Here is a 27,457-nt window from a genome sequence, read left to right as displayed (position 1 = left end):
GGAGGCGCTCGGCTTTGTCGGAGGTTGCGCGTTGGTGCAGGAGGCGTGGTATTGACAACGCGCGGGGAACGCTGCGAAGAGGCGGGGTTTGGTGCGCGATAGGGATAAAGTTTGGAACTAAGAGGCGGGGCTTTGTCTCGAAGGGGCGGGGTTTACAGGCAGCGTTCCAAATGGCGGGGTTTGACGTGCTGCATTCGGAAGGGGTGGGGTTTTCGAGTCGCATTGGCGCCGGCCAGGGATGTGCAGGTTAGGTGTGAAAGTCAGTGAGTAGAGCACCAGGTGTAGGGGAATGGGTGTGGGTGGGTTACCCTTCGAGGGTTGGTTTGGATTCGTTGGGCTGAGTGGCCTGCTTCCATGCTGTGGGGATTCTGTGAATTGAAGGGATTCCTGCAAACGGTGCACTTCGCCCCGCCCCTTTTGTTTCGTCCCTTCTCCCTCCCCCACCCCTGACCCATTGATGGCGTCACAACGCGGAAGTGGCCCTGTCAGTTTGAGTGAAACTCCCACTCTTTGGGCAACTTTTCGTCCTGGGAGGGAAAGAGGGGAAATCTATTCACTTGTGGCAATTGGAGTGAATCCAGGGAGGGAGCAGGCTCGGCAAACTCAGGTATGTGTCTTAATTACCCGGGTGAGAAAGGACGGAAGGATGGGTTGGGGCTGTTTTCCCCATAGCACCAGAGCCTGAGAGGTGACATTATAGACTTTTATAAAATCTATAAAAGGGTAAATAGACAAGGTCTTTCCCTTCGGATGGGGGAGTCCCGAACTGGAGGGTCATAGGTTCAGGGTGAGGGCAGTGGGAGATGTAAAAGAGACCTCAGGGGCAGGTTTTTCATTAAGAGGGTGATGCGTACATGGAATGAGCTGCCACAGGAAGTGGTGGGGGCCGGTACAATTCCTACAGTTAAAAGGCATCTGGATGGGCGGATGAATACAAAGGGTTCAGATGGAGAGGGGCTAAGTGGTGGCAAATGCGACTGGCATCATAGAGATGTACAGCACAGAAACAGACCCTTCGATCCAACTCGTCCCTGCTGACAAGATAGCCAATCCAATTTAGTCCCAGCACCCAGCCCATATAGGGGCCAAGTAATAGCAAATGTGACGAGATTTAGGAAATCTGGTCAGCTCGGACAGGTTGGGCCCAAGGGTCTGTTTCCTTGCTGTGTGACTCTAATCGTCTTCAGTGAAAGCAGAAGTGTGGATGTGATGACTGGAATTTCAGAGGATATTTTGCCCTGACTGGAAGCAGAAGAGTTTGACTGAAGTGTGTTGGTGTTGATGTCTCATTTTGCTCCCACCTTCCTGGGGTCGTTAACTATTTTGTGTCTGGTCCTTCCTTAAGAAGCTGCATTGCAGGTTCACCCTGAATTGACACACTTTTTCTGTTGCTTCCCAAAAGCAGACCTGCTCACTCTCAGCAGTATCCCAGTGTTGTGAAAGATATTAACTTTCAGGTGGAATTATCCAAAATTCAGAGAGATGTCAGTCTGATGTTTTTGCTCATCTGCCCCTGTAAGATCCTGAATCAGCACTTTCAGGGGAATTAGTTAGATTGGAGTGAGAACGGAGGGGGAGAGAGAGTGGGATTGTGCTTTCAATTTTGTGGAGAAACAAAAGACAGAATATTCCACAGAAAGTAGAGTTGCTTGTTCTGAATTTCTACCCTGCACTGACAGTGATGACTTTTGTAATCTCTTTTTAAGTGTATTTGAAGATAGAAGTTTCAAAATCGATGCATGAAGTCCTTATGCCCGAAACGTTGACTCTCCTGCTCTTTGGATGCTGCCTGACCCGCTGCACTTTTCCAGTACCATACATTTCGACACTAACTCTCCAGCGTCTGCAGTCCTCACTTTGACGTCAATGTCTGACAGTCGCTCAATTCATCGGGACCGGAAACATTTTTCGACTATGAGTCTGTGAGAAGGAGCGAAGCGTTTTGGTCCCTGTTTGAGTACGTTTTCAGCAAAAGTGGGACTGGATGAGAGACCCTACCGTTGCAGCACATTGAGTGTGGGGTGTGTAGCAGCAGGAATTGACGACAGGGAGGGGCTCAAAAAGTATTTGTGTGCAGCTGAAGCTTCGGCCATGGAGAAACCCGAGGAATCCCGCCCCGTGGAGAAACAGTGGAAGTGCAGTGATGGCGGGAGTGGCTTCCATTTGCCGTCAGCCCTGCAGATTCATCGGCGCATCCACACAGGGGACAGGCCGTTCTCTTGCCCCGAGTGCGGGAAGGGCTTTGCCCAGACCTCCGCCCTGCTGAGGCACCAGCGGGCTCACACCGGGGAGAGGCCATTCCCCTGCCCCGAGTGCGGGAAGGCCTTCAGCAATTGCTCTGACCTGCTGAGGCACCAGTGGTCCCACTTGGGGGAGAGGCCCTTCAGCTGCCCGAACTGCGGGAAGAGATTTACCCAGGCCTCCCACCTACTGAGGCACCAGCGGGCCCACACAGGGGAGAGGCCGTTCTCCTGCCCCAAGTGTGGGAAGAGATTTACCCAGGCCTCCAACCTGCTGACCCACCGGCGGGTCCACACCGGGGAGAGGCCCTTCAGCTGCCTCGAGTGTGGGAAGGCCTTCAGCAATTCCCCCAACCTGCTGAGGCACCAGCAGGTCCACACTGGGGAGAGGCCCTTCAGCTGCCCAGAGTGTGGGAAGGCCTTCAGCAATTCCCCCAACCTGCTGAGGCACCAGCAGGTCCACACTGGGGAGAGGCCCTTCAGCTGCCCAGAGTGTGGGAATGCTTTCAGCAATTCCTCTTCCCTACTGACCCACCAGCGAATCCACACGGGGGAGAGGTCCTTCAACTGCCCCGAGTGCGGGAAGGCCTTCAACAATTCCTCTTCTCTGCTGACCCACCAGCGGATCCACACTGGGGAGAGACCCTTCAGCTGTCCCGAATGTGGGAAGGCCTTCAGCAATTCCCCCAACCTGCTGAGGCACCAGCGAATTCACACCGGGGAGAGGCCTTTCAGCTGCCCCGGGTGCAGGAAGGCCTTCAGAAATTCCTCCAACCTGCTGAAGCACCAGCGGATCCACACTGGGGAGAGGCCCTTCCGCTGCCCCGAGTGCAGTAAGGCCTTCAGCAATTCCTCCGCCCTGCTGACCCATTGGCGGGTCCACACGGGGGAGAGGCCGTTCAGCTGCCCCGAGTGCGGGAAGGACTTCTCCCGCTCCTCCCACCTCCGGAGGCACCAGCGCGTTCACTTACCATCGCAGGGGAATTGAAGGAGCGACGGCTGAGTGCCATTATCGATTGGACCATCAACCCAGTTCCAGGGGCTCCCGGGTTTGAATCCTGTTGCGGCAGATGGCACTATACAGGGTATGGGTTGAAATTGCCGAGTGAGACAACACTTCCTCCGGGTTACGGCTGTACCAAGGATCCAGTTACAAAGGGACATCGCGGTGCTGACCAATAGTAAAGAAAGTGGTGGGGGGAAATGTGTGCGCTTGGACTTTGAGCTGTTCAAAAAGCTATTTTTTCTCTGCCTTTTTGCTGAGGGGATCTGAAGCTGTAACAAAGTTGGGTCACATTAAAGGTTACCTGAACTTACTGCCGGGCTCAGACTCTGATTGAAAGCTTTGAGCGCCCAAGGAGGTTTTTGTTTTAAAGCTGATCATTTCTTTCAGCCTCCTGCGCTAAGCTTCCAATGTCGCGTATCAGATGGAGTCGTGAATGAGCAGCTAATATCATGAGAAATTGTCAACTTTTCAGGAATGCAGAGTGTGTCATTTCATCGGTGTTGTAAAGTTTCCTGGCAGCATCAGGAGGTGTGGACTGTGTTCGCGAAAAATTATGTGGAGGAGCCGATGTTGGACTGGGCTGGATAAAGTTAAAAATTGCACAACACCAGGTTATGGTCCAACAGGTTTATTTGGAAGCACTAGCTTTCGGAGCACTGCTCCTTCATCGGGTAACTGTGGAGCAGGATCATAAGACACAGATTTTATAGCAAAAGATCACAGTGTCATGCAACTGATAGGATATATTGAACAAACCAGCTGAGGATCCTGGGATTGTACTCATTGGAGTTTAGAAGATTAAGGGGAGATTTAATAGAAACTTACAAGGTAATATATGGCCTGGAAAGGGTGGACGCAAGGAAATTGTTTCCGTTAGGCGAGGAGACTAGGACCCGTGGACACAGCCTTAGAATTAGAGGGGGTCAATTCAGAACAGAAATGCGGAGACATTTCTTCAGCCAGAGAGTGGTGGGCCTGTGGAATTCATTGCCGCAGAGTGCAGTGGAGGCCGGGATGCTAAATGTCTTCAAGGCAGAGATTGATAAATTCTTTATGTCACAAGGAATTAAGGGCTACGGGGAGAATGCTGGTGAGTGGAGTTGAAATGCTCATCAGCCATGATTGAATGGCAGAGTGGACTCTATGGGCCGAATGGCCTTACTTCCACTCCTATGTCTTATGGTCTAAACCAAGTTGCTGTTAAGTCTTTCACCTTTTAGAAAGAGTTGCAGATTTCAATTCATTAATCTGTAAATCCCAGAACTACTATTAAATCACGTTCTCGAGGTGACTTAAGGTTTTTTTTTAAAAACTAACATCTCAGCCTGGACAATGCATTAAAGGTGTGAGGTTCGAGTCTGTCAGTCTCCCAATCTTGAATCAGATTGGTTCTCATTCCAAAGTAGGAATTTATAAAATATTACATGGATTGACTGCCTGCAGTTTGTGCACTTTTTGAGCAAAGTAGAATGTATCTGCAAACATAATTCTGCCAATACAAGTTTGCCCAAAAAGTGATGCGTGAGTGCGTGCATGTGAGTTTGTGCATGAGTGCACGTAAGAGTGTGTGCGCATGCTTGGTAAAGTGAGAGTGTGATGGAGTATAAGCCTGTGTTGGGGGCGTGTATGTGTGGGTGTCTGAGAGAAAGCGTGTGTATGAGTGAGCTATTAAAAACGAGAGCTTGCGTTTTGCTAAAACAAGGAAGGACAGCCCATGAACGTGCTGTAAAAGAGAGACATGGAGGGGTTCAGGTACATAGTTCTTTGAAAGTTGCATCGCTGCTCGGCAGGATGGTCAAGAAGACATTAAGTATACTTGCTTTCATTGTTCAAACCATTGAGTATAGGAGTTGGGACATCATGTTGAGGTTGTACAGGATGTTGGTGAGGCCACTTTTTCAGAGTACTGAGTATGGTTCTGGTGACCCTGTAATCGGAAGAATTCTGTTAGAGAGGGTTCGGTAAAGATTTATCAGGATGTTGCCAAGACTGGAGGGTTTGAGTTAAATGAAGAGTTTGGGACTTCATTCACTGGAGCACAGGGGTGACATTATTGAGATTGATAAAATCATGAGAAGTGGAGGTAAGGTGAATAGCAAAGGGCTCTTCCTCAGCTCAAGACTCGGAGGTATATTTCTTTAAAGTGAGAGAAGAGAGATTTAAAAGGAAGCTGAGGGGCAACGTTTTGACAGAGGGTAATTTGGATGAGTACATGCATAGAAAGGTTTAGAGAGATATGGGCCAAACACAGGCAAGTGGGGACTACTTTAGTTTGGGAATCCTGATCGGCATGGACGAATTGAACCAAAGGGCCTGTTTCTGTGGTATATAGCTCTGTGAACCAGAAGTGATCTTATTGAAACCAGTAGAATTCTGAAAGGGGCTTGACAGGATAGATGCAGATAAAATGCTCCTTTGTCGCGAGGAGTCATAAAATCCCAACAATTTGGAAGCAGGCCATTCAGCCCATCTATTTTACTCTGGCCCTCTGAAGAGCATCTCACCCATATCTATTCCCTTCTTCCATATTTCCCATGGACAATCCACCCTAAGTTGCACATCCCTGGTCACTATGGGTAATTCAGCACAGTCAATCCACCTTACCCTCTACATCCTAATCTATAAATTACCTCCTCAAAAATGAAATTTAAATGCAGAGGTTTTCTCTAAGAAAAATATCAGTCTGACTCAAGATTCGTGATCATGATCTCATTCTCCACAACCACCAGATGAAGGAGCGGCGCTCCGAAAGCTAGTGCTTCCAAACAAACCTGTTGGATTATAACCTGGTGTTTTGTGATCTTTAACTTTGTCCATGGTTGCTGGTTCCATCACCCCTTCAAGACCATTCCAAATCGTAATAACTTGCTTATTTTCTTAAAAATTAAACCATCACACGGCCACCACAACCCCCTTTTTAAAAATGGCTGCACTATTTCCCAATATGGTCATGCTTCCTTAATATTACCATGTACTTCTACTTATGAACAAGTCTCTTCAGATTTCAATGGATCTTTTTAAATATAAAAATGCCCCTTTACATGTAGCTCAGCCCTTTAAATGTGTTATGTTCCTCTCAGCGCAATCTTGCTCCTCGATAATGTATATTTACCCCTTTAGATGTGAGTATGTCTCTTCGAGGGATATTTCTGCTGAAAAATAGGGCAACGTTTCTTCGAAATGTAGATTCATTTAGATATAACTGTGTAACTTTATATATAAATATATCCCTTTGAATGTGCCCACATCCCTTTGAAATATAATCTTGTCCATTTAAATCTGTTTATTTGCAGAAATACCGTTAAAATGTCCATGTCCATTTAAAATGCAGATTGCCCCCTTTAGATATGAGGCCGTTCCGTTAGATGTCGGAATATCTGTTTTAAATGGAGCGGTGAGCTTTCCCAATGTAGACAGGGCTCCTCGAAACGTGGCAGTGTCCCCCCTGCAGCTGCAGAGCGAGACAGGAGAGTTTGTTTTTGTGAATGAGCAGTTGTAGCGCGAGGTGGCTGTTGCTTGGTGACGGTGAGGCTCCCCCGGCCCCGCCCATCCCCCCGTGCAGACGTCACGCGGGGGTGAAGGCGGTTGGGAGAAGTCGCTCGAGCGGGGAAGCGGTGGCCGTTAGGAAAATGGCGCCGTGCGGCCCGGGGCAGACCCCCGTCACTGGTCACCGCCGCCTTCCTGGCGCAGCTGCTGTGTCACGGCCACACCGGCCGGCTGTACAGCAGGCAGGAGCCGGTGACCATTCTGGAGGCGGATGGGGTTAAGGGCCTGTTTGGGAACTGGTCGGCCGCCTGGGTGGTGGAGTTCTACTGGTCGTGGGGCGGCCCCTGTGTCAACTATGGGGCCACCTGGAAGGTACTGGGCCCGGGAGGTGAAAGGTGAGGCAGGTTGTGGGGGGGACGGAGGGGAAGGAATGTGGGGCCTGTCCTGTCATAGTCACATTTTACACTCACTTTCCATCTGCTTTTACTGGCGCTTGTGCTGTTTACCCCTCACTTTTTTAATCCTTGTGCTGTTTACCCCTCACTGCTACTTGTACAATTGCTGAGGGTAGTGTGTAAATACTAGTGAAGGATACTATGCACCAGCATGTATATGTTCCTCAGTTATTGAAGGGGCAGGACCTGTTGAGAACGGTTAGTAAAGCAGGTTGTGCACTAAGCCTTGTTAACATGGATATGTTCATTGGAAAAGTTGACTTTTTATTATTTAGAGTCGTAGAGATTTTCAGCACGGAAACAGATCCCCTCAGTCCAACCTGTCCACGCCAACCAGATATCCTACATTAATCTAGTCCCCATTGCCAGCACTATATCCCTCTACACCATTCCTATTCATATACCCATCCAGATACTTTTTAAAGGCTGTAATTATACCGGCCTCCACCACCTCCTCTGGCAGCTCATTCCATACACGCACCACCCTCTGCATGGAAACATTGCCCTTCAGGTATCTTTTATATCTTTGTGGCCTCACCCTAAACCTATGTCCTCTAGTTGTGAAGGTCACCCCAACACGGAGGAAAAACTTAAACATTGAGCAGCCAAACAAATGCAAAAGCAATCAAATATCGAGCCACATGGGGGGAAAAAATATCGCTCTGCCCTTTTTGATCTCCAATAGACATTTGGAAACTGAAAATCTGTCAATAACACCAGCATTGCTACAGAGCATATTGTGTACACTCCTCGGTGTCAACAAGCAGGGCACATGTTTGCCAGTGTCACCAAAACATTGGGCGTGTTCCTCGCTGTCAGCAGAAAAGGGGCGAAACCTACTTTTGATGGACAAAAAGGCTCACTGGAGGACCAGAAGGAGACTTGTCCTCCTGCCATTCGGAGCTCCCCTATTGGTGAACGCGGAAGTTGGGCCATGAGGTTCTGAAGTTCCTGCCCCTCCCCTCTCTCAATGAAGATTGAGCTTCACTCAGACTGCAGCTTCCTTCCTCTGTCCAACATCTGTGAGTACAGCACTCTCTTTTCTCACCCCCTTTTCCATGAATGACGTCATTGTTCCCGTCCCTACCATCTCCACTGGCAACACATTCCAGGTACCCAGCACCCTCTGCGTAAAGAACTTTCCATACATATCTTAAATCTTTCCCCTCTCACTTTGAACTCATGACCCCAGGTAACTGAGTCCTCCACTCTGGGGAAAAACATTTCTTGCTTTCCACCCTGTCATGATTTTGTTGGCCTCAATCAGGTCCCCTCTCAACCTCCGTCTTTCCAATGAAAATAATCCTGATCTATTCAACCTCTCTTCATAGTTAGCATCCTCCATACCAGGTAACATCCTGGTGAACCTCCTGTGCACCCTCTCCAAAGCATCCACATCCATTTGGTAATGTGGCGACCAGAACTGTACGTGGTATTCCAAATCTGGCCGAAACGAAGTCTTGTATAACTGTAACATGACCTGCCAACTCTTGTACTCAATACTCTGTCCGATGAAGGAAAGTGTGCCATATGCCACCTGATTCCTGACATTTGGCAGATCTAGCTCCAAGAAAAGTTAAGAATTAGAACCCCTACAGTGTGGAAACAGGCCCTTCGGCCCAACAAGTCCATACCGACCCAACAAATCCAGACCGATCCTGTGATGAGTATCCCACCCAGACCCATTCCCTGACACGTGCACCTAAGCTACACACCCCTGAACACTCTGGGCAATTTAGCACGGCCAACCCACCCTCACCTGTACAAGGTTGGACTGTGGGAGGGAACCGGAGCACTCGGGGGAAACCCACACGGAGAGTCGCCCGAGGCTGGAATTGAACCCAGGTCCCTGGCACTATGAGGCATCGGTGCTACCTACTGAGCCATCATGCCACCCTCATGCAGTCTGCTAACCTAGTTATCTGCCCCCCCCACCTCTCTTTCTACCATATTGACAGACCGAGATGTTGGGGGGGGGGGGGGGGGGGGAAGAGAATCAGAGCAAGAACTTTGCTTTGGTAACAAGACCTAGAACGTGCTCGCTCTGAGGATGACTGTAGTGGAGTCGATCAATACCCAAGTGAGACTGGAGGGACCCTATAGAGGAATACACTTACAGGACTCTGTGGATATAGAGAGGAATGAGTCTGACTAGATTCATCCACAGAGTCAGCATTGAGCCCAGTATTCTCCTGTCCTGTAACGGGTATGACTGGAAATACATGACATGTTGTGGTTCTGTTCGCCGAGCTGGGAGTTTGTATTGCAGACGTTTCGTCCCCTGTCTAAGTGACATCCTCAGTGCTTGGGAGTCTCCTGTGAAGTGCTTCTGTGATCTTTCCTCCGGCGTTTATAGTGGTTTGTCTCTGCCCACTTCCGGTTGTCAGTTCCAGCTGTCCGCTGCAGTGGCCGGTATATTGGGTCCAGGTCGATGTGTTTATTGATTGAATCTGTGGGTGAGTGCCATGCCTCTAGGAATTCCCTGGCTGTTCTCTGTTTGGCTTGTCCTGTAATAGTAGTGTTATGGATGCGGATCATTAGCTGTCTTCCTGTTTGTCCTATGTAGTGTTTTGTGCAGTCCTTATTGTGTACAAAATCCCATGCAAGGCCTGCACAAAACACTACATAGGACAAACAGGAAGACAGCTAACGATCCGCATCCATGAATACCAACTAGCCACGAAACGACACGACCAGCTATCCTTGGTAGCCATACACGCAGATGACAAGCAACATGAATTCGACTGGGACAACACTACTATTATAGGACAAGCCAAACCGAGAACTGACAATCGGAAGCGGCAGAGACAAACCACTATAAATGCCGGAGGAAACAACACAGAAGTGTTTCACAGGAGGCTCCCAAGCATTGAGGATGTCACCCAAACAGGGGACAAAACGTCTGCAACACAAATTCCCAGCTCGGCAAACAGAACCACAACAACGAGCAGCCGAGCTACAAATCTTCTCCCAAACTTTGAATACATAACATGGCTACAACACTCTATGATATAACTAGAAATAAATCATAAATCAAGTTTATACAGCTGTAAATAAATACATATTGCATAGTAACACTGTGATATATCCCTGTCCAGTATGACTTTTACTGTTCAGTTAAACGAAACTCGTAAGGGTTCAGAAAATGTTTACAAAGATGTTGCCAGGGTTTGAGCTATAGGGAGTGGCTAAATAAGCTGGGGCTGTTTTCCCTGGAGCATCGGAGGCTGAGGGGTGACCTTATTGAGGTTTATAAAATCATGAGGGGCATGGATAGGGTGAATAGACAAGGTCTTTTCCCTGGGGTGGGAGAGTCCAGAACTGGAGGTGAGAGGGGAAAAGACATAAAAAGGACCTAAGGGGCAACTTTGTCAGTCAGACGGTGGTGCATGTATGGAATGAGCTGCCAGAGGAAGTGGTGGAGGCTGGGACAATTGCAACATTTGAAAGGCATCTGGATGGGAATATGAATGGGAAGGGTTTGGAGGGACGTGCTGGCACGTCGGACTAGATCAATTTTGGCTATGTGCTCGGCATGCACCAGTTGCACATAGGGTCTCCTTGTGTGCTATACATCTGTATGACTCTCAATGCTGTCCAGGCGAGTCAGTGATGTTATAACAACAACACTGGACCAGCAATCCAGGCAAATAATCTGGGCTCATGGGTTCAAATACCAGTAAAAACAAACATTGGGGAATTTAAATTTATTTTTGTTAAATCTGAATTGAAAACTAGTCTCAGTCATTGAGAGAATGAAACTTTTCTGAAAACCCATTTGATTCAATAACGCTCTTCAGGGAAGGAAACCCGCTAGCATTAACTTGGTGCTGCCTGCATATGATGGCTCACGTGCTTGACTTTTAAAATGCCCCCTAAAGTCTGGCAATCCTCTTGTCTGAAGGGCAGTTAGGGATGAAAACATTGTTGGCCTGAGAAGGGAGCTGAGAATGCGATGTGTAGATGAAAGCGGGGGAAGAAGGTGACAGGTCAGAGAGGAGGATGGAGCAGATAGATGGGAAGGCAGATGGACAGGTGGGACAGTTCAAAAGAGCATTCCCAAGTTTGAGGGTTGTCTCTGGGATTGGGCGGGGGGGAAATGAGGAAACTGGTGAAATCAATATTGATCCTGTATGGTTGGAGGGTCCCAATGCAGAGGCATTCTTCCTCCAGGTATCAGGTGGCCTAGGACCCTGCAACCACATGGCATCAACGTCGATTTCACCAGTTTCCTCACATTCCCTCCCCCCTCCCACCCCAGCTCCAACCCTCCAACTCAGCACCACCCTCTTGAACTGTCCCACCTGTCCATCTTCCTTCCCAACAATCTGCTCCACCCTGTCGCCATCACCCTCCCCCCCCCCCCCAACCTGCATCTACCTTACCCCCAGCCCCACTCCCACCTTCCTATTTATCTCTCAGCACCCTTTCCACCCCTCCCCCTCCGCAATTCCTGATGAAGGACACGAGAGACACAGACAGCGATCCAGATCAATGCATCCAGCATATGCACCTTTCCTGAGTTCACCTCCTTTCACTTCACTTCCTACAAACCAACAGTTTAATCCCAAAATGAGAAAAGAAATGGAATAGGAGGGGTGAGAAGAGAGGGTGCTGTACTCACAGAGGTTGGTGCAGTCTGGGGTAACACTCAATCTTCATTCAGGCAGAGAGAGCGCAGCAGGAGCTCATGATCCAACTTCCGCATTCAGACAATGAGGGGATGCTCTGATTGGTAGGAGGACCAGCCTTCCTTCCGGTCCTCCAAGGCTCCCCATTGGTCATGCCTACCAGTGTCGAGGTGAAGGGAGGGGCGCGTGGTGTGTGGTGGAGGAGAGAGGTCACGTGGGCGTCACAAAGACCAGCGCCGCCGCGTGACGTGCGGCGCGGTGGACCAATGGGAAAGGCTGGAACGCCGCACGGGAATGGGGGGGGGGGATGGGGATTGGGGGGGGGAAATGGGGGGATTGGGGGGGGAGGATGGGGGGGGGATATTAGGTACAGCAAGAGTTAAAGAGTATGTGGGATGGAGACTTACAGCTTTTTTAGGTAATAAGTCCCTTTCTGGACAATACTGGGGGATGGGTAATATCAGAAACAGCAGAGTGAGAATTGAAGAAAAGTGTGTGTGTGTGTGTGTGTGTGTGTGTGTGGTGGAAATTTGCAACACTTTTTAAAGTTAAAAATCACACAACTCTAGGTTATAGGAGAAAATGCGGTCTGCAGATGCTGGAGATCAGAGCTGAAAATGTGTTGCTGGAAAAGCGCAGCAGGTCAGGCAGCATCCGAGGAGCAGGAGAATCGAGGTTTCGGGCATGAGCCCTTCTTCAGGAATGAGGAAAATGTCCTCATTCTTTCCTCATTCCTGATGAAGGGCTTTTGCCCGAAACGTTGATTTTTTTTCCTGCTCCTCGGATGCTGCCTGACCTGCTGTGCTTTTCCAGCACCACTCTGATCTCCAGCATCTGCTGTCTTTTTCGCCTGGAGGTTTTACGAGCTACCTGATGAAGGTGCAGAGCTCTGAAAGCTAGAACTTCTAAACAAATCTAATGGACTTCAACCTGGTGATGTGTGATTTTTTTTTACCTTTGTACACCCCAGCCCAACACTGGCATCTGCATATTGTAACTTGATTGTTTTAGGGAAGTTCTACAGAAACTAGAATGATCTGTTCTAAATTCCTGTCATGTGCAGGCAGCAATGACTTTTGTAATCCCCTTTTCACAGGATATGAGAAGAGCAGCTTTGCAGGTAGAGCTCCCCAACTGAGTACCATGTGAAGGTCTGACAGAGCCCCTTGATTCGTGGGACAGGAGAGACGTCCCTCTTTCAGTCCAGAAGGGGAAAATTCTTTGAACGTTTTTGTCTGCTTCAGTAGGCTCTTAAAGTATCGTCTTTACCTGAACCACAGGGGCACGTGCCTGAGCCAGTTTGCCCACTGTGGGGAAAGGAAGTCTCAGGAGGCATTCCGCGCGCCATGGCGAAACCGTGGAAGTGTGGGGATTGCGGAAAAGGATTCCGCTCCCCCTCCTTGCTGGAGATCCACCGCCGTGTCCATACCAGGGAGCGGCCCTTCACCTGCTCCGTCTGCGGCAAGGACTTCACCCAGTCGTCCCACCTGTTCTCACACCAGCGGGTCCACACCAGGGAGAGGCCGTTCGCCTGCTCCGAGTGCGGGAAGGACTTCAGCAACTCGTCCCACCTGCTGACCCACCAGCAGGTCCACACTGGGGAGAGGCCCTTCACCTGCTCCGTCTGCGGCAACAGCTTTACCCGCTCGTCGGACCTGCTGTCCCACCAGCGGCTCCACACCGGGGAGAGGCCCTTCACCTGCTCCGTCTGCGGCAAGGGCTTCACCCGCTCGTCCAACCTGCTCAAGCACCAGCGGGTCCACACCGGGGAGCGGCCCTTCACCTGCTCCGTCTGCGGCAAGGGCTTCACCCGCCCGTCCCACCTGCTGTCCCACCAGCGGGTCCACACCGGGGAGCGGCCCTTCACCTGCTCCGTCTGCGGCAAGGGCTTCACCCAGTCGTCCCACCTGCTGACCCACCAGCGGGTCCACACCGGGGAGCGGCCCTTCACCTGCTCCGACTGCGGCAAGGGCTTCACCCGCTCGTCCCACCTGCTCAAGCACCAGCGGGTCCACACCGGGGAGCGGCCCTTCACCTGCTCCGTCTGCGGCAAGGGCTTCACCCGCTCGTCCCACCTGCTGACCCACCAGCGGGTCCACACTGGGGAGCGGCCCTTCACCTGCTCCGTCTGCGGCAAGGGCTTCACCCAGCTGTCCCACCTGCTGACCCACCAGCGGGTCCACACTGGGGAGTGGCCCTTCACCTGCTCCGTCTGCGGCAAGGGCTTCACCTGCTCCTCCAACCTGCTGTCGCACCGGCGGCTTCACAGCGGCGAGCGCTCGTTCATCTGCTCCGTCTGCGGCAAGGGCTTCACCCAGTCATCCACCCTGCTGCAGCACCGGCAGGTCCACACCGGGGAGAGGCCCTTCACCTGCTCCGTCTGCGGCAAGGGCTTCACCCGGTCGTCCACCCTGCTGCAGCACCGCCGGGTCCACACCGGGGAGAGGCCATTCACCTGCCCTGTCTGCGGGAGGGGCTTCGCTCACTCCCACCACCTGCTGCGGCACCAGCGGGGGCACAAGTGACGGGGCCAGCCGCTGTGAGTCACCGCCCAGGGCTGAACCCTGGGTGGGAGAGCGGAGGGTCACTGCAGTTGCTGTGCTCTCATCCCCATGGCATCCAGTGGCTCTGCGAGCCTGCGACTGCGCATTTCCTCCTGGAGTAGAGATGTACAACACAGAAACAGACCCTTCGCTCCAACCCCTCCATATCCTCAACTAATCAAGTCCCATTTGCCAGCAATTGGCCCTATCCCTCCAAACCCCTCCTTACACAGATACCCAAGTGGATGCCTTTTAAATGTTGCAATTGTACCAGCCTCCACCACTTCCTCTGGCAGCTCATTCCACACGCACACACACCACCCTCTGTGTGAAAAATGTTGCCCCTTAGGACCCTTTTTAAATCTTTCCCCTCTCACCCTAAACCTATGCCCTCTAGTTCTGGCAAAAGACTTTGTCTATCCCTATCCATGCCCCTCATGATTTTATAAACCTCTCTTAAAGTCAACCCTCAGCCTCCGACGTTCCAGGGAAGACAACCCCAGCCTGTTCAGCCTCTCCCTGTAGCTCAAACCCTCCAACCCTGGCAACATCCTTGTCAATCTTTCTGAACCCTTTCAAGTTTTGCAACATCCTTCCGATAGACCAGAAGTGCACATAATACAGAGGAACTTCGATTATCCAGAATTAGATGAACCAGCACGGTGGCTCAGTGGTTAGCGCTGCTACCTCACAGTACCAGGGACCCGGGTTTCATTCCTGCCTCAAGCGACAGACTGTGTGGAGTTTGCACATTCTCTCCGCGTCTGCGTGGGTTTCCTCCTAGTGCTCCGGTTCCGTCCCACAGTCCAAAGATGTGCAGGTCAGGGTGAATTGGCCATGTTAAATTGCCCATCGTGTTAGGTACATTAGTCAGAGGGAAATGGGTCTGGGTGGGTTACTCTTCGGAGGGTCAGTGTGGACTGGTTGGGCCTGTTTCCACACTGTAAGGGATCTAATCGTCAAGCGACTGAAATACACCCTGCATGTGTCCTTTGGATAATCGAGGTTCCTGTGTATTCCAAAAGTGGCCTAACCAACGTCCTGTCCAGACCCCAACCCCTATACTCAGTGCTCTGGCCAATAAAGTGATCTGCAGAATCTGCGGGACTTGCTTAATCCTGGAAGGTAAATCACGTGTTTCTCCTTCTCTTGCAGGTGGATCCAACATTTCACTCTCTGTCCCATTGAGTCTCCAGTCAGGCCCTTCAGCTCAACTGGTCTCTCTCAGTATTTCTGACCCATGTGAGCCTCTACGCACCTCCCCTTCACTTGCTCACACTTGATTTCCCTTACAGCAGCATTCCCTCCAGTTCCTTTCTCCCTGACGTCTGTAACCAGCTTCTCCTTAAATGCCGTCCATCTCGACCTGCTACTGTGGGGGTCATTCCCGCTGCAGACAGAGGTCTTTCCTTTGTAACCTCTTCAAAAGATTTACCGCTGACTTCCCCCTTCAGTCTTTTCCATTTCTGGGTCTTCCCGCTGTTGCGAAACTTGGAAGGGTTCAGAAAAGATTTACAAGGATGTTGCCAGGGTTGGAGGATCTGAGCTACAGGGAGAGGCTGAACAGGCTGGGGCTGTTTTCCCTGGAGCGTCGGAGGCTGAGGGATGACCTTATAGAGGTTTACAAAATTATGACCAGCATGGATAGGATAAATAGGCAAAGTCTTTTCCCTGGGGTTGGGGAATCCAGAACTAGAGGGCATAGGTTTAGGGTGAGAGGGGAAGATATAAAAGAGACCTACAGGGCAACGTTTTCATACAGAAGGTGGTGTGTGTACGGAATGAACTGCCAGAGGATGTGGTGGAGGCTGGTACAATTGCAACATTTAAGAGGCATTTGGATGGGTATATGAATAGGAAGGGTTTGGAGGGATATGGGCCAGGTGCTGGCAGGTGGGACTAGTTTGGGTTGGGATATTTGGTCGGTACGGAGGGGTTAGACCGAAGGGTCTGTTTCCGTGCTGTACATCTCTTGACAAAGCCTTGTCTGAGGGTGAAATGTTGTCGTTCCCGTTGATGCGGGTGGTCCCCTGTCTGTTGTCCTTTTTGTTTCCTTTCTCGGAAAGGACATCGCGGACATGGGCAGCGTTCCCGAGGCCCGCTCCGGAACGGGCTGTTCCGTCCTCTTCCAGCCCCTGGGGGGGGAAGGGGCAGCTTGAGTGTATTGGGAGAGTGGGCCGTTCACCGGGAATGGGACGGAAGAGCGGTACCGGTAATGGGGCGAGGGGGAGATGCCTCAGACCGCCAGAAACACTGGGGCAGCTGCTCGCGTGCTCCTTTTGGATCTCACAGCACAGGGAGGCCTTTCATCTGATTACCTCCCCGTCTCTGTCTCTGTCTCTCTGGCTCTGGCTCTGGCTCTGGCTCTCTGTGTCTCTGTCTCTCTCTCTGCGTCTGTCTGTCTCTCTGAGGTGACAGCGGATTCCAGCGTATTGCTGCTTGCTGGGTAAACCTGTTTTTCCTCTGTTTTCCCCCTCTCTCTCCTGCTCAAACCCCTGAACTTCAGGCCGCCCCTGACCTTGTCACTATCAGTGAATAGGGAACAGCTTTTCTTCCTCCACCTTATCTGAACCTATCACAATCTTCCCCACTTTCACCAGTTGTATCTGTGTGTGACCCTCTCTTTCTGTGTCTCTTTCTCTCCTAAGCCCCCTCCCTCACCACATCCCATTTACCCACCCCCTCCTGTCATGCTCCCTCTTTCAAACAGTCTCGTTGTGTTTCCACTGCCTCTTCCCCATCGTTTCCGTCAAGCACCTCATCTCACGCTTAGAACCCCTGCAGTGTAGGAGTAGGCCCTTCAGCCCATCCAACCCACACCTCACCCAGACCTCTGCCTGTAACCCTGCAATTCCCATTGGCTAACCCACCTAGCCTACACATCCCTGGGCACTATGGGTAATTTAACATGGCCAATGCCCCCTAACCTGCACATCCCCAAACACTATGTAATTTAGCACGGCCAGTCCACCCAAACCTGCACGTCCCTGGATACTATAGGACAATTTAGCATGGCCAATCCACCCTCACCTACACAACCCTGGACACTATGGGTAATTTAGCCTGACCAATCCACCCAAACCTGCACATCCCTGGATACTATAGGACAATTTAGCCTGGCCAATCCTACACTAAGGGTGGATTGGCCATGCTAAATTACCCAATCCTCCATATCCCTGGGTACTGTTAGGATAAAATAGGTCAAGGGAGGGTGGAGCTATAGCTGCTGTTTGGGGAATCGAAACTGTAGCTGTAGCTGCTGCTTGGGAAATCGAAACTGTTGCTTACGTGGCCAGCTCAGCTGCCAACGCCCAAATGAGCTCAATAACAGGAAACGTCTAGCAAACGCGAAATGTCCTAATAAGGCAATGCTTAGTAGCTCCGCGAAGCTCTGCTTAGCAAAGAGTATATCAGGAGCAGATTTGGGAGGGGAAGGCAGAACGCACCTTCTCCAGTGAATGCATGGTGATTCACTGTATCAGCTACGATTCTGCAATAAAGCCTGCTTGTGCCAAACAATTGAGCGTCTGTTGTCTCTCCTCCTAAAACGAACATGCAAGGACAAATTCCGTCCTAACAGTACTATGGGTACTTTAGCACGGCCAATTCACCCTCACCTACGCATCTTTGGATTGTGGGAGGAAGCCGGAGCACCCGGAGAAAACCCTCGCAGGCGCAGGCTGGAAATGTGCAAACTCCACACGGACAGTCGCCCCTGAGGCTGGAATTGAACCCGGGTCCCTTGGCGCTGTGACCACTGAGCAACCCCTTATAATCCGCCTGCGTTAAGTTCCTTTTGTCACCTGGAGGAATGTTACAGGGGGGAGCGGGGTTTAAGTCTTGTCTGAGCTGAGAGAGGACACAGGAGATGCTCCTCATCATGCTTTCATGTGTCATGTTGCATAATTCTTAGATTTTACATGTAAATGTTTAGTTGGGGTTAGAATTCTTGTAAATATAGACAAACGGAAACACTTGTTGAGACATTTCACCAAACCCCAAGTCGGCAATTGACATGCCCGCCCCTGAAAAGAGAACCGTTCGTGGGGTCAGAGTTGACATTGAGAATAGCGAAATGAACAATGTCCCCGTCGTGTTTGTATTTTTGCTGACAGAAGGGTAGTTTGCAGTCAGCAGGAACTGTGGGACTAGAGGCTGCGGGCCAGGTCTGCGCTCGGGAGCGTAAATCCCAACGGGAACCAGAGGCATTGCTAACGTTTAAGCCAGCTGAGCTTAGCAAGAAAAGGCTGCGACCCTGTGCTTGAACTGATCAGCCGAAACTTTGGGCGTAGCCAAGGAGATCTGAAGGCGAAGCTAACGGGAGGGTCTCCTTTCTCAAAAAAACCAGAAAACATGAGGGATACCAGGAAGAATTCCGCTGAATTCCAGAGAGCTGTGGCATGCCGTTGATTTGGTACAATGAGCTTTTAATGTGAACTCTCATGAGGGAGTGCAAACGAACTCCAGTTGAAATGTAGCTCCGTAAAGTGTTGTGTAACAGTCATAGCGTTGACCGTTGTTGAACGTTTTGATGCGGTCCAGTTTTTCTTTTGTTTTTTAAAGATGAGATGATGTTTTGTGGTTTTTGGATGGGTTGGGTACAGAGTGGGAGGTCGGGTGGGCTGGGATCTTCCTTGTTGATGGGATTTGACAGTGAATTTTGCTTCGTCAATTATTCAGACTGTGTGCCTGGAGAGAGGGAGGGTCTGACCCTTGGGAAGGGTGCTGGCGGGGTGTGGGCGGGAGGTGAACCTTTGCAATGTCCAATCAGAAGGCTAAGTGTTAAGATAACAAGAGCGATATTTAGCAGTCGATAAGTGCAACATGTAAGCAGTTTGTTCATATGCAGCTCAAAGGCTGTCCCCAAAGTTAAACTTAGTATGGCGCCTACCCACTCAATCCAGTTACCCACCCCATTTCAGGGTGGATATGTGAACTATCACTAATTTTCTTCTAACGAATAAAACATTTAAACCTAGCTGTTCAGGAAAGCAAACAAGTTTAAAACTACAGCCATGCTGCAGTTAAACTCAATAGACTTACTCAGAGCAAAATACATGTTCCCTGAACGCAGTTGAAAGTTAACATAGTTGTATTAGATGTCGGAATATCTGTTTAAATGGAGCCGTGAGCTTTCCCAATGTAGACAGGGCTCCTCGAAACGTGGCAGTGTCCCCCCTGCAGCTGCAGAGCGAGACAGGAGAGTTTGTTTTTGTGAATGAGCAGTTGTAGCGCGAGGTGGCTGTTGCTTGGTGACGGTGAGGCTCCCCCGGCCCCGCCCATCCCCCCGTGCAGACGTCACGCGGGGGTGAAGGCGGTTGGGAGGAGAAGTCGCTCGAGCGGGGAAGCGGCGGCCGTTAGGAAAATGGCGCCGTGCGGCCCGGGGCAGACCCCCGTCACTGGTCACCGCCGCCTTCCTGGTGCAGCTGCTGTGTCACGGCCACACCGGCCGGCTGTACAGCAGGCAGGAGCCGGTGACCATTCTGGAGGCGGATGGGGTTAAGGGCCTGTTTGGGAACTGGTCGGCCGCCTGGGTGGTGGAGTTCTACTGGTCGTGGGGCGGCCCCTGTGTCAACTATGGGGCCACCTGGAAGGTACTGGGCCCGGGAGGTGAAAGGTGAGGCAGGTTGTGGGGGGGACGGAGGGGAAGGAATGTGGGGCCTGTCCTGTCATAGTCACATTTTACACTCACTTTCCATCTGCTTTTACTGGCGCTTGTGCTGTTTACCCCTCACTGTGTTTTAATCCTTGTGCTGTTTACCCTTTGCTGTTACTTGTACAATTGCTGAGGGTAGTGTGTAAATACTAGTGAAGGATACTATGCACCAGCATGTATATGTTCCTCAGTCATTGAAGGGGCAGGACCTGTTGAGAATGGTTAGTAAAGCAGGTTGTGAACTAAGCCTTGTTAACATCGATATAGTGTGTTCACTGGAAAAGTTGACTTTTTATTATTTAGAGTCGTAGTGATTTTCAGCACGGAAACAGACCCATTCAGTCCAACCTGTCCACGCCGACCAGATATCCTACATTAATCTAGTCCCCTTTGCCAGCACTATATTCCTCTAAACCATTCCTATTCATATATCCATCCAGATACTTTTTAAAGGCTGTAATTATACCAGCCTTCACCACTTTCTCTGGCAGCTCATTCCATACACACACCACCCTCTGCATGGAAACATTGCCCTTCAGGTACCTTTTATATCTTTGTGGCCTCATCCTAAACCTATGTCCTCTAGTTGTGAAGGTCACCCCAACACAGAGGTAAAGACTTAAAAACTTTGCATTTGTCTGGCTGCTCAATCAAATATCGAGCCACATGGGGGAAAAAAATATCGCTGTGCCCTTTTGGATCTCCGATAGTCATTTGGAAACTTAAAATCTGTCAGTAACACCAGCATTGCTACAGAGCATATTGTGTACACTCCTCGGTGTCAACAAGTAGCGCACATGTTTGCTAATGTCACCAAAACATTGGGCGTGTTCCTTATTGTCGGCAGAAAGGGGGCGAAACCTACTTTTGACACTGGAGGACCGGAAGGAGACTTGTCCTCCTGCCATTCAGAGCTCCCCTATTGGTGAATGTGGAAGTTGGGCCATGAGGTTCTGAAGCTCCTGCCCCTCCTCTCTCTCAATGAAGTTTGAGCTTCACTCAGACTGCAGCTTCCTTCCTCTGTCCAACATCTGTATGTACAGCATTCTCTTTTCTCACCCCCTTTTCCATTTACGTTTCATTCTGGGGTTCAATTGTTGACATGGAGCAACTGAAAGGAATGGGAGTGAATCCAGCGAGGGGACAGACTCTGGAAAAGTTAGTCCAAGCCATTGTCTAAATTCGCAAAATAGACAGGGAGGAGACTGGAAGAACGCAGCAAGCCAGGCAGTATCAGGAGGTGGAGAAGTTGAGGTATCTGGTGTAACCCTTGTTCAGGATTGGGGGTAGGTATAGGGAGAGCTGTGGAACAAGGGTGTGCTGGGGGCAGGGTGATGAAGTGAGGATAGGTGGAGACAGGTAGAAGGTACAATAGACAATAGGTGCAGGAGTCGGCTCTTCTGCCCTTCGAGCCAGCACCACCATTCATTATGATCATGGCTGATCATCCTCAATCAGTATCCTTTTCCTGCCTTATCCCCATAACCTGGTTGGTGAATGGGAGGAAGGAATCTAGTTGGCAGGGAAGAGTGGAAGGGGCTGGGAAGTGAGTTGGGGGATGGGATGGGAGATTATTTGAAATTGGAGAACTCAGTGTCGAGTCCTCCGGGCTGTGGACTGCTCAGACAAGATGAGGTTTTGTTCCTCCAATTTGTCAGAAGGGGAGTGGGAAGGGGCATTTAAATGGGTGGAGACTGGGAAGTCCGCTCAGCCTCTGCGGACCCGGCTGTGATGCTCGGCAAACTATTCCCCAAGTTTACGCTCGGTCTTCCTGATGTAGAGACGACCACAACTGGCAAAGCACAGTGGGTCGAGCAGTAGGACAGTCGTATTTTGGGGCACAAGCCCTTCATCAGGAATGATGCGTGGATGTTCAGAGGGGCATCGGTGTCCTTCTGCGCCAGTTGTCAGACAGGTGCAGCAGGCAATGAGCAAGGCAAGTGGTATATTAGCAAGAGGAATTCAGTTCAGAAGTGGGGATGTCTTCCAGCAGTTAGGGTGTCATTGAATATATTCAAGGCTGAGTTCACGTGATTTTAATGTGGATGCTTGTGGGGGAAGGCAAGAAAATGGTTTTAAGACCAGTATCCAGTTTTAAGACCGTTCCAGAGTCAGACAGCACAGAAACAGACCCTTCAGTCCAACTAGTCAATGCTGACTATGTTCTCAAACTAAACCAGTCCCACCTGCCAGTGATATGGATCCCTCCAAACCTTTCCTATTCATGACGTTACTGTACCTGCATCCACCACTTCCTCGAGACATTTAGCCCTCACGTGAACCACTCTGTGTAAAAAACATTGTGCCTTTCAAGTCTTTTTAAAATCCACCTAGATGAAGGTAGAATCCTGTCCCTCAGGATTCCCTCCAACAATGTGCCCATCACTGATGTCAGGCACACTGGTCTATAGTTCCCTGGCTTGTCCTTACCACCCTTCTTAAACAGTGGCACCACGTGAGCCAACCTCCAGTCTTTTGGCACCTCACCTGACATGCACAGTATGCTCTATGGAGATGCTGTTTCTGATGGATTTAAAGTGTCCAAATGCCACAATTTCTCCCCCACTCACTTGACATAACCGTGCAGGCTCGTCGCTATTTGATGTTCATGATCATATCAATCTCAATGAGGTCACCCCTCAACCTCCTGTGCTCCAGTGAAGACAGTCTCAGCTTCTCCTGATTACTCAAACCCTCCAGTCCTGGCAACATCCTGGTAAATCTTTACTGAACCCTCTGTAATAGTATTCTTCCTATTACAGGGCCACCAAAAGCCTTCTCAGTACTCTACAAGTGACTTCACCAACATCCTGTACAACTTCAACATGATGTCCCAACTCCTTTATTCAATGGTGTGAACAATTAAGGTAAGTGTGCTGAATGCTTAACATCAATCTACATTTGTCAATATATCATATCAGTTGCATGACACTGTGACCTTTTGCTCTTAACTCCGTGTCTTATGATCCTGCTCCACAGCTACCCGATGAAGGAGCAGCACTCCGAAAGCTAGTGCTTCCAAATAAAACAGTTGGACTATAACCCGGTGTTGTTATTTTTAAACCTTGTCCCACCTAGTCCAACAGCAGCACCTCCACCTCCTTTCTAATGAACACAGCCCATACCTCCCGGTGCTGCCAGTAAACTGCCGATGAAACGATGCAGTGCCTGCACTCCTGAAAAGTTTATAATTTCTAATGAAACCAGCTACTCATTCACTGCTCCATCTGATACACGACATTGGAAACTTAGTGCAGGAGGCTGCAAGAAATGAGCAGCTTTAAAACAAAAACCGCTTGGAGCTTTCAATGAGAGCCTGAGCCCAGCAGTATGTTCTGGTTACCTTTATTGTGGCCCAACATTGTTACAGCTTCAGATGCCCCCAGCAAAAGGGCAGAGAAAGAGTAGCTGTTTTTTAGACAGCTCAACAACAGGGGGAGGAGCAAGGGGCAGGGCAAGGCCAACAGCAGGCCCCCGCACTACGCCTGTGTTGCCTTGCACAGTTTACAAAAATCCCTTCCCCTTCAGAGACTCCCCACAGTGTGGAAGCAGGCCACTCGACCCAAAGACTACACACCGATCCTCCAAAGGGTAACCCACCACACAATTCCCCAACCCCTATTGCTCAACATTTACCCCTGACTAATGCACCTAACCTGCACATCCCTGGGCACTATGGGTATTTCAGGACTGTCAATCCACCTGAACCTGGACAACTCGTATATGCTGACCAGATAGCCCAACCCAATCTAGTCCCACCTGCCAGCACGGGGCCCATATCCCCCCACAGTTGCCTTTTCAATGTTGCAATTGTACCAGCCTCCTTCTGGCAGCTCATTCCATACACGTACCACCCTCTAAATGAGAAGGTTGCCCCTTAGGTCTCTTTCATATCTTTCCCCTCTCACCCTAAACCTATGACCTCTAGTTCTGGACTCTCCCATCCCATGGAAAAGACTTTGTCTATCTATCCTATCCATGCCCCTCATAATTTTATAAACCTCTATACGGTCACCCCTCAGCCTCTGACACTCCAGGGAAAACAGCCCCAGCCTGTTCTGTCTCTCCCTATAGCTCAAATCCTCCAGTCTTGGCGACATCCTTGTAAATCTTTTTAGATTAGATTAGATTACTCACAGTGTGGAAACAGGCCCTTCGGCCCAACAAGTCCACACCGACCCGCCGAAGCGTATACCTCCCAGACCCGTACTCTGGGTGTTTGCAAGGACTGCCACAAACACTACATAGGACAAACAGGAAGAAACAAAAAAAAACAAACAAACACAAAAACAAACTCTCCTGTCTCGCTCTGCAGCTGCAGGGGGGACACTGCCACGTTTCGAGGAGGCCCTGTTACATTGGGAAAGCTCACGGCTCCATTTAAACAGATGTTCCGACATCTAACGGAACGGCCTCATATCTAAAGGGGGCAATCTGCATTTTAAAGGGACATGGATATTTTAACGGGTATTTCAGTAAATACAGAGATGTAAATGGACGAGATTACATTTCAAAGGGATGTGGGCACATTCAAAGGGATATCTTAATATGTAAGCTAACGCAGTTATATCGAAATGAATCTACATTTCGAAGAGACGTTGCCCTATTTATAAGTAGAGACAATAGGTGTGAATTCTGTCTGTGACCCAATGTTGAGTCAAACTGACATTTTTCTTAGAAAAGTTCTGCACTTACATTACCTTCTCAAGAATGTAATTTATAGATTAGAGTGTAGGTTAGGGAGAATTGGCCGTGCTAAGTTACCCATAGTGACCAGGGATGTACAGGTTAGGGTGGATTGGCCATGGGAAATACGGAGTAAGGAGTTGGGTATGCGTGGGATACTGTTCAGAGGGCCAGAGTGAAATAGATGGGCTGAATGGCCTGCTCCCACATTGTCGGAATTCGATGACCCTCCCCACAAAGGAGCATTTTATCTGCATCTAGCCTGCCAAACCCTTTCAGAATTCTACTGGTTTCAATAGAGGTATACAGCACAGAAACAGACACTTTGGTCCAATTCATCCATGCCGACCAGGATTCCAAACTAAACCAGTCCCACTTGCCTGCATTTGGCTCATATCCCTCTAAACCTTTCTATTCATGTACCCATCCAAATGCTGTTTCAATGTTGTCACTGTACCTGCATCTACCACATCCTCACCAAGTTCATTCCACATACAAATCACCCTCTTTCAAAATGTTGCCCCTCTGCTTCCTTTTAAATCTCTCTCCTCACATTAAAAAAAATTCCCCCCAAGTTTTGAGTTCCCCTACGCTAAACAAGAGCCATTTTCTATTCATCTTATGCCCACTCCTCATGATTTTATCAATCTCACTGAGGTCACCCCCCAACCTCCTGTGCTCCAGTGAATAAAGTCTCAGCCTCTCCTTATAACTCAAACCCTCCAGTCCTTACAACATCCTGGTAAATCTTTATTAAACCCTCTCTAATAGCATTCTTCCTCATACAGGGCCACCAGAACTGTACTCAGTGGCCTCACCAACATCCTGTACAACCTCAACATGATGTCCCAACCCCTCTCCTCAGTGGTGTGAACAATGAAGGCAATGTTGTGAAATGCATTCTTAACACCTTATCTAGCAGTGTTGCAACTTGCAAAGAACTATGTACCTGAACACTCCCCCCACCCCCTCCCCCCATGTCTGTGTTCTCTAACACGACTCATCGCCTGATCATTATCTGTACACGTCCTTGTTTTGGCAAAAATGCAACCCCTTTCTTTTATTAAGCCTCTCTCTCACACACATACTCTGTCTCTCAGACAGACAGACACACACCCCTCAACACACTCTCACACTTGCAGGCTCATACTCCATCACACTCTCACTTTCCCAAGCATGCGCGCGCGCGCACACACACACACACACACACACACACACACACTTCTGTGCACACTCTCACTCTCTCATGCACACACACACACACTACTCCATGGGGTGAAATTGTATTGGCAGAATTATATTTGCAGATACATTCAATTTTGTTCAAAAAGCACACAATCTGCAGACAGTCAATGCATCTAATATTTTACAAATTCCGACTTTGGAAACAGAACCGGTCTGATTCAAGGTTGGAATACTGACAGACTCAAATCTCACACCTTTAATGCATTGTCTGAGTAGAGATATCTTTTCTTTATAAAACCTTATGTCATCTCAAGAACATTGTTACATATTAATGAACCAAAGCCCGCACCCATTCGAAGAGATGAAGACTATCTAAGTTTGTTCAATATATTCTATCAGTTGCATGACACTGATGTTTTGACATAAGTTCTGTGTCTTATGATGCTGTTCCATGAGGCTTATGTGCTGATGAGGCAAGATGGTATAGATGAGGCAATAGAGAATTTCAGATCACCGAGGAAGGATTGAAAGAGAGAGTTAAGAAGAGCAAAGAGAGGACACGAGCAGTCTTTAGCAACTAGAATAAAGGAGAACCCTAAAGCTTCCCATAGGCATATGAGGAATAAAAGGTTGATTAGAGTAGGAATAGGGCCAGTCAAAGACAGAATTGAGCAGTTGAGAGGTGAATTCTGTAGAATTCAGAGAGGTGCTAAATGAACATTTCTCATCGGTGTTCACTCAGGAAAAGAATGAGGTACGAGATATTAGATTCAAAAGAATGGAGGTTAGTTACACACAGGTGTTATCAATTCAAGGAGTGAAAGTAGAAAAGTCCCGTGGGCTGGATGGGATTTATCCGACTATTCTCTGGGAAGCTAGGGAGGAGATAGCAGAGCCTTTGGCTTTGATATTTGAGTCATCATTGTCTACAGGTTTAGTACCCGAGGACTGGAGGATTGCAAATGTTGTGCCCTTGTTCAAGAAGGGCAGCAGAGATGACCCAGGTGATTACAAACCAGTGAGCCTTACTTCTATTGTACGAAAGATTTTGGAAAGGACTATAAGAGATAAAATTATAATCATCTAGTAAGCAACAATTTAATTTCAGATAGTCAACATGGTTTCGTCAAGGTCAGATCGTGTCTCACAAACCTCATTGGGTTTTTTGAGAAAGTGACCAAGTATGTAGATGAGGGTAGGGCAGTTGACGTGGTATACTTGGACTTTGATAAGGTTCCACATGGTAGGCTGATGGAGAAAGTACAGAGGCATGGAATTGAGGATGCTTTAGCAGTTTGGATGAGAAACTGGAAGAAGGCAGCGAGTGGTGGTTGATGGAAAATATTCCGTCTGGAGTCCAGTTACTAGTGGTGTTCCACAAGAATCTGTTTTGGGACCACTGCTGTTTGTCATTTTTATAACTGACTTAGACACAGGTATAGGTGGATGGATTAGTAAATTTGCAGATGACACTAAAGTCAGTGGCGTACTGGACAGTTTGGAAGAATGTTACAGGTTGCAGGGGGATTTGGATAAACTGCAGAATTGGGTTGAGAGGTGGCAAATGGA

The 27,457-nt window shown here is 49.4% G+C and overlaps 1 protein-coding gene, 1 long non-coding RNA gene and 1 pseudogene across 3 annotated transcripts in view; 2 read left to right on the top strand and 1 right to left on the bottom strand.

The window, feature by feature from the left end:
- LOC132807787 (zinc finger protein 239-like) overlaps positions 1–11,891 on the bottom strand; it is a 49,343-nt gene extending 37,452 nt beyond the window's left edge. Inside the window, exon 1 of the mRNA XM_060821796.1 lies at positions 11,812–11,891. The gene's annotated coding sequence lies outside the window, so the exon portion shown is untranslated. The remainder of the gene's footprint in view (positions 1–11,811) is intronic.
- Positions 470–27,457, top strand: part of LOC132807783 (zinc finger protein 850-like) — an 81,450-nt pseudogene continuing 54,462 nt past the window's right edge.
- Positions 16,213–27,457, top strand: part of LOC132807792 (uncharacterized) — a 36,404-nt gene continuing 25,159 nt past the window's right edge. Inside the window, exons 1-3 of one of the 2 annotated variants that reach the window (XR_009642003.1) lie at positions 16,213–18,775; positions 22,780–22,884; positions 22,997–23,059. This is a non-coding gene — a long non-coding RNA (uncharacterized LOC132807792). Of the gene's footprint in view, positions 18,776–22,779; positions 22,885–22,996; positions 23,060–27,457 lie in introns of those variants that run through there. The other variant, XR_009642004.1, reaches the window with a different exon arrangement.

Source organism: Hemiscyllium ocellatum (genome assembly GCF_020745735.1).
Source record: "Hemiscyllium ocellatum isolate sHemOce1 chromosome 27 unlocalized genomic scaffold, sHemOce1.pat.X.cur. SUPER_27_unloc_24, whole genome shotgun sequence".
Classification (NCBI taxonomy): Eukaryota; Metazoa; Chordata; class Chondrichthyes; order Orectolobiformes; family Hemiscylliidae; genus Hemiscyllium; species Hemiscyllium ocellatum.
The sequence above is the reverse complement of the archived record's forward strand: the minus strand, read 5'-3'. Positions and strand labels throughout refer to the sequence as shown.